The sequence below is a fragment of the Cherax quadricarinatus genome, chromosome 57 (assembly GCF_038502225.1).
Source record: "Cherax quadricarinatus isolate ZL_2023a chromosome 57, ASM3850222v1, whole genome shotgun sequence".
NCBI classification, from domain to species: Eukaryota; Metazoa; Arthropoda; class Malacostraca; order Decapoda; family Parastacidae; genus Cherax; species Cherax quadricarinatus.
The window spans coordinates 28,382,882-28,390,589 of record NC_091348.1 but is presented as its reverse complement, the minus strand read 5'-3'; positions in this window follow the sequence as shown (position 1 = coordinate 28,390,589).

Genomic DNA, 7,708 nt, shown 5'->3' with positions numbered 1-7,708 from the left:
AGAATTGATGAGGGAAAAAGAGTGAGTGGTGCACTTAGGAGTCTGTGGAGACAAAGAACTTTGTCCTTGGAGGCAAAGAGGGGAATGTATGAGAGTATAGTTTTACCAACGCTCTTATATGGGTGTGAAGCGTGGGTGATGAATGTTGCAGCGAGGAGAAGGCTGGAGGCAGTGGAGATGTCATGTCTGAGGGCAATGTGTGGTGTGAATATAATGCAGAGAATTCGTAGTTTGGAAGTTAGGAGGAGGTGCGGGATTACCAAAACTGTTGTCCAGAGGGCTGAGGAAGGGTTGTTGAGGTGGTTCGGACATGTAGAGAGAATGGAGCGAAACAGAATGACTTCAAGAGTGTATCAGTCTGTAGTGGAAGGAAGGCGGGGTAGGGGTCGGCCTAGGAAGGGTTGGAGGGAGGGGGTAAAGGAGGTTTTGTGTGCGAGGGGCTTGGACTTCCAGCAGGCATGCGTGAGCGTGTTTGATAGGAGTGAATGGAGACAAATGGTTTTTAATACTTGACGTGCTGTTGGAGTGTGAGCAAAGTAACATTTATGAAGGGATTCAGGGAAACCGGCAGGCCGGACTTGAGTCCTGGAGATGGGAAGTACAGTGCCTGCACTCTGAAGGAGGGGTGTTAATGTTGCAGTTTAAAAACTGTAGTGTAAAGCACCCTTCTGGCAAGACAGTGATGGAGTGAATGATGGTGAAAGTTTTTCTTTTTCGGGCCACCCTGCCTTGGTGGGAATCGGCCGGTGTGATAATAAAAAAAAAAAATAATAAAAAAATGTAAAAGAAGAAAATTAAAAGTGAATACAGGAAAGAGTAAGGTTATGAGGATAAAAAGATAGGTGATGAAAGATTGGATATCAGATTGGAGGGAGAGAGTATGGAGGAGGTGAATGTATTCAGATATTTGGGAGTGGACGTGTCATCGGATGGGTCTATGAAAGATGATGTAAATCATAGAATTGATGAGGGGAAAAGGGTGAGTGGTGCACTTAGGAGTCTGTGGAGACAAAGAACTTTGTCCTTGGAGGCAAAGAGGGGAATGTATGAGAGTATAGCTTTACCAACACTCTTATATGGGTGTGAAGCATGGGTGATGAATGTTGCAGCGAGGAGAAGGCTGGAGGCAGTGGAGATGTCATGTCTGAGGGCAATGTGTGGTGTGAATATAATGCAGAGAATTCGTAGTTTGGAAGTTAGGAGGAGGTGCGGGATTACCAAAACTGTTGTCCAGAGGGCTGAGGAAGGGTTGTTGAGGTGGTTCGGACATGTAGAGAGAATGGAGCGAAACAGACTGACTTCAAGAGTGTATCAGTCTGTAGTGGAAGGAAGGCGGGGTAGGGGTCGGCCTAGGAAAGGTTGGAGGGAGGGGGTAAAGGAGGTTTTGTGTGCGAGGGGCTTGGACTTCCAGCGGACATGTTTGAGCGTGTTTGATAGGAGTGAATGGAGACAAATGGTTTTTAATACTTGACGTGCTGTTGGAGTGTGAGCAAAGTAACATTTATGAAGGGGTTCAGGGAAACCGGCAGGCCGGACTTGAGTCCTGGAGATGGGAAGTACAGTGCCTGCACTCTGAAGAAGGGGTATTAATGTTGCAGTTTAAAAACTGTAGTGTAAAGCACCCTTCTGGCAAGACAGTGATGGAGTGAATGATGGTGAAAGTTTTTCTTTTTCGGGCCACCCTGCCTTGGTGGGAATCGGCCAGTGTGATAATAAAAAAAATATTGTAATTATTTTGTTATTTGTAAGATTTCACAAAGTTCTTGTTTTTGTTGAAGATTGTCTTGTTCACATTAATGTACATTAAGGTTTGTTCTCAGTGAGCAAAAATAGTTGAACAAAGCTTTAGAAGTTACTGAATATTTGTTTTTGTGAACATTAACATGGGGGATCTAATGGAGCTTTGGAAGTTACTGGATGCGTGTTCGGCTGAGTGAACACTGAGCGTTGAACAAGCTTACAAAAACTGACGTTCACTGGTTGTTATTGTTAGTGCTTATAAAATGATAACCTCCCAGGGTAGTCGCATAAATTCTGGGTTACCTGTAGTCACTTCCAGGAGTCACTGTCTCCTGGTTGTTGGCCTGATCAGTCCAGCTGTTAGTTCCCTGCCACCCACAGTCCAGCTGTCAATTCTCTGCCTCCCACAGTTCAGATTATGCATCACAACCTGGCTGATCAGGAACTATTTTGAGGAACTTTTGGAGGTCCTTCTTGAATACAACCAAGGGTGTTTTGCTGATCCCTCGTATGCATGATGGGAAGATGTTGAAGAGTCGTGGTCCCTTTACACTTACTGAGTTCTGCTTCAGTGTACTCATCGTGCGTCTGCCTTTAATAGGAGGCCTCTTGCACCATCTGCCAACCCTCATGCTTTAATGTAGATTATAATGTATCGTCCTTGCCTACGTTGTAGGGAATACAGCACGAGGTTACCTGGATGGTTACCTGGAGGCTCAAGTTTTCTCAGTGTTTTAAGTGTCAACTGAGGTTTTACAAATTGTGAAGGTTCACTGTACATTATCTAGTTCTGCAGTCTTACCTTGAAAGGGGCCGCTTATTATACTGCAATATTCCAATCGAGAGAGGACGAATAACCTGAAGAGTATCATCATCGGCTTGTCATCTCTTGTTTTGAATTATTATTATTATTATAATCAAGGGGGAAGCGCTAAACCTGGAGGATTATACAGCGCCTGCGGGGGGGGGATGTGGAAGGCATTCAGGCTTAATTCGGGGAACTGGAGCACAGATCCAATTCCCTAAATCAAGAGCCCCTCACCAACATCAAGGAACCTTCCTTGAGGGGTCTTGTTTTGAAAGTTCTAATTATCCAATATATTATTTTCGCAGTTGTGATAATAACATTGTTGTGATCCTTGAAATTGAGATCATCTGACAGTATTACTACCAAATTTCTCTTTGTTCTATTGGCTCAGTTGAGTTCGTCTTGTACTCTGAGCTTGTTCTTGTTTCCTCACTTTTACCATAATGTAGTAAGTCGAATTTGTCCTCATTGAACATAATCACTAAGCTGTTGGCACAGCTTAGAGAGCTTCTCTCTCTCTCTCTGCATGACATTCTCATCCGAGTTCTTATTCTATAAAGAACATTCTCGCATCTCTGTCAGATGCGAGAATGAGAAAGAAATGGGACAAGTACCATGCCTTGAGGAACACAACTTTATTTTCATTGTGGTAGCCTCTGAGTTCACTTTGTTCACTGTTACTCTCGGGGTTCCGTTTGTTTGGAATTTAAATATTCATACCTGGAGGTTATTCCGGGGATCAACGCCCCCGCGGCCCGGTCCATGACCAGGCCTCCTGATGGATCATGGCCTGATCAACTAGGCTGTTACTGCTGGGCGCACGCAGTCCAACGTACGAGCCACAGCCCGGCTGATCCGGCACTGACTTTAGGTATCTGTCCAGCTCTCTCTTGAACGCAGCCAGGGGTTTATTGGCAATTCCCCTAATGCTTGATGGGAGGCTGTTGAACAGTCTTGGGCCCCGGACACTTATGGTGTTTTCCCTTAGTGTACCAATGGCGCCCCTACTTTTTATTGGGGGCATTTTTCATCGCCTGCCCAGTCTTTTACTTTCGTAGGTTTACCTGGAGAGAGTTCCGGGGGTCAACGCCCCCGCGGCCCGGTCTGTGACCAGGCCTCCTTAGGTCAGTGTCCCAGGATGCGACCCACACTAGTCGACTAACACCCAGGTACCCATTTTACTGATGGAGAACATAGACAACAGGTGGAAAGAAACACGTCCAATGTTTCTACTCTGGCTGGGAATCGAACCCAGGCCCTCACCGTGTGAAGCCAGAGCGTTAACCACCAGGCCACCAGAGTGATTTCTGTGTGCAGATTTGGGACCATTCCTTCCAAGATTTTCCAAGTGTAGATTATGATATATCTCTCCCTCCTGCGTTCCAACGAGTACAAGTCAAGTGCTTCCAAGCGTTCCCAGTAGTTAAGGTGCTTGACAGAACTTATACGTGCAGTAAAGGATCTCTGTACACTCTCTAGATCTGCGATTTCACCTGCTTTGAATGGAGATGTTAATGTACAGCAGTATTCCAGCCTAGAGAGAACAAGTGATTTGAAAAGGATCATCATGGGCTTGGCATCTCTCGTTTTGAAAGTTCTCATTATCCATCCTATCATTTTCTTTGCACGTGCGATCGTGGCACTGTTGTGATCCTTGAAAGTGAGATCCTCAGACATTACTACCCCAGGTCCCTTACATTATTTTTCCGCTCTATTGTATGGCCGGAGTCAGTAGTATACTCTGTTCTAGTTATTATCTCCTCCAGTTTTCCATAACGGAGTAGTTGGAATTTGTCCTCATTGAACATCATATTGTTTACCGTTGCCCACTGGAAAACTTTGTTTATATCTTCTTGGAGGTTAACCGCATCCTCAGCAGATGACAGCCTCATGCAGATCCTAGTATCATCCGCAAAGGATGATACGGTGCTGTGGTGTATATCTCTGTCTATGTCTGATATGAGGATAAGGAATAAGATAGGGGTGAGTACTGTGCCTTGTGGAACAGAGCTCTTCACTATGACAGCCTCCGATTTAACTCTGTTGACCACTACTCTTTGTGTTCGATTTGTTAGGAAGTTGAAGATCCATCTCCCCACTTTCCCGGTTATTCCTTTAGCACGTATTTTATGGGCTATTACGCCATGATCGCTATTACAACCTAGGATTTCAAAGGCCTGTTATCCCAGGTGTAATGGGAGCAAAAGAAACACAGCAGAAAAAGTTTACTTATATTATCCTTCACCAATTTAGAACAGCAATATGTACACTATGTACAGTAATAAGTATAGTGCACGTCACGGTAAGCAAGGCAGAAATAGAAGCCACAAGATAGCAGACCGTGCTCAACCAGCTCTAGAATGAGAATGACAAGGGCAGACAGGAGAGCGGTATCCACATAACCTCTGCGATTGCCAATCCCACCTTCTTATTGGCTAGAACCTGGTCACTAGTTGAACGATGGGGCCCCATCACCAACTCTTAGCAACCTGGTTCGCTGGTTGGGGGAGATAGCCTGTAAATGAGGGTGTGTCCATGCGCCGAATAAAGGTTACGTACTCTTTGCATGCCACACCCCCACCCCCGAGAAGGCTTAGGATTAGGCTGCCACCTCCCAGTGGTAACCGTGCCGCCATGGCACAAAATAATGGGACCGCCTATCCTCTCCACCATCCAACTCTTAGATAGAGCTCAGCTTTCCTAGTGACCAAAAGCCAAACCCTAAACTCAGAGCGAGACAGCAGTCAGATAGGCCAACATAGGTCCAAGATACAAGCGGACGGTAGCCCGTATCCCCTCACTAAAAAAAAACCCCCACATCAGGGGATAAAAAAAAGAGCTTGAAAGGGGTTACCACAAATACATCCTAACCTAAATAAAATATTAAACTAGACTCTTGACAAAGAGTCTGCCAACACATTTTCTTTGCCGGCAATATATTTAATTTTTATGTTGTAGGGCTGCAGCCTGAGCGTCCAATGCATAAGCCTTGTGTTGTGATTCTTCATGGCTTGGAGATAGACTAACGGGTTGTGATCACTGTAGACTGTGACCACCTGCGATGTCTGGCCCACATAAACATCGAAATGCTCCAAAGCCAGTACCAGCGCGAGGGCTGGAACTTGGCTGAAAAGTATGCGATTGGCTGCAGCTCCTTGTTCCCGATTTGTAATAGTACCGCCCCAACCCCAGACTCACAAGCATCAACCTGTAATGAAAAAGGTTTGGAGAAGTCTGGAGACAGGAGAATGGGTGCAGAGCACAATAATCTTTTTGCTTTATTAAAAGCAGTGTTACAATCTGAAGTCCAAATAAAGGAAACTTTATGACTGGTAAGAGAGGTAAGAGGGGCTACAATATCTGAGAAATTCTTACAGAATCTTCTGTAAAATCCGATCATGCCTAGGAAACGTTGAAGAGATTTCCTATCATGGGGAACTGGATATTCTTTAATCGAAAGAACTTTAGCAAGTTTAGGTGCAACATTACCACTACCTACTTCATGGCCTAGAAAAGTGACAGTGGCCTGGCCAAAGGAAGATTTAGATAAATTAACTGTTAATTGGGAATTCTTAAAGGTCTCAAACAGAGCTTTAAGTCTAAGTAGGTGTTGATCCCAAGTATCAGACACCACAACAATATCATCTAGGTATGCTGCCGTGCCTTCAAGTCCTTTAATAGCCTGATGGATGAGTTTCTGGAATGAAGAGGGGGAATTTTCATTCCGAAGGGGGTAACTATACTGATAATGACCTCCTGGAATTACGAAGGCAGAGATTTCCTTCGCCTTATCTGTCAAAGGTACCTGATAGTAACCTTTAAGGAGATCTAATTTGGACACAAAAGTAGCCTTACCCACAAAGTCAATTACGTCATCCAGACGAGGAAGAGGGTAAGCATCTGTAATTGTGACCTCGTTCACTTTACGGTAGTCTGTGCACATACGAAACCCTCCATCAGCCTTTTTTACTAGGATGCACGGTGAAGCCCATGGACTAGATGACTCCTCCACTAAACCATGTTCTAACAAGAAGTCTACTTCCTGCTGAAGTAGCCTTTGCTTTTCAGGATTAGCTCTGTAGGGGGAGAGTTTAATTGGTTTAGATTTTCCCACATCTACATCATGGTAACCTAACGTACATTTTTTCGGCACATCCGAAAAAATATTAGGATATGACTGTAGAAGCTCAGTTAAATTGGTTGCTTGTATTTCAGATAATCCAGCCATTAAAGGGCTAGGATCCTTGAGGAGGACAGAATTTGAAAGTTTAGTATTAATTTCAGAGATAGAGTGCAAAGAGTCAGAGTCGTCCTCAGAGGTAGAGGACAGAGTCATTACTGGGACTTTATCTGGTGTATGAAAGGCCTTGATTTGATTAATGTGGTAAGTTTTTGTTTTTGAGGTCTTGTCAATGGGAGCTACCACATAATTTAAATCAGATAATCTACTTACTATCTGCATAGGTCCCGTAAATCTAGCTTTCAAGGTGTGGCCAGGTATAGGTTCCTGCACCAACACCTTGTCTCCTGGATGGAAGGATCGGAATTGTGCACTTCTGTCATACCTCTGTTTCATCTTACTTTGAGCTGTCTTACAAAGTCCACCAGGGATTGACCAAGCTGCCGCCTGTTCAATTTGAAGGTCTTACGATATTTAGCTGGGATACATGTATATGCTCCCAACACTGTGGTCTTCACTATTTGATAATCAGAGAATTCAGCGTCAGTTAATACCGACGTAAATTCCTGTGCCTTACCCAATAATGCTGTATGAACCAACGCTGCCCAGTGCTGTTCCGGCCACCTCAAGGCTCGAGCCTGATTTTCGAAGCTTTCGAAAAATTGCTCTGGTTCGGCCTCATTGAAGCGGGGAACAAGCTGTACTGCTTTTTGTAAACTGAAATCGTTTACAGAATGCGAAAACTGCCTCCTTTCTCTTTCCCTATCAAATTCTTCCCTTGCGAATGCTCTCTGTTCCCTAGTTTGCTCCAGCGTGATTTTTGCCAGCTCAAGTGCCAAGGACGCTGATTCACCTCGAGACAACCCAGCTGCACTATACTGACCATCTTGCTCCGTAGGTGTATCATCTTCCTCATGCGAGAACATAGGAGTTTTTTCCCTAGCTCCCGTAGAGGGAGGAGTTTGATGTGCCATCTCTTC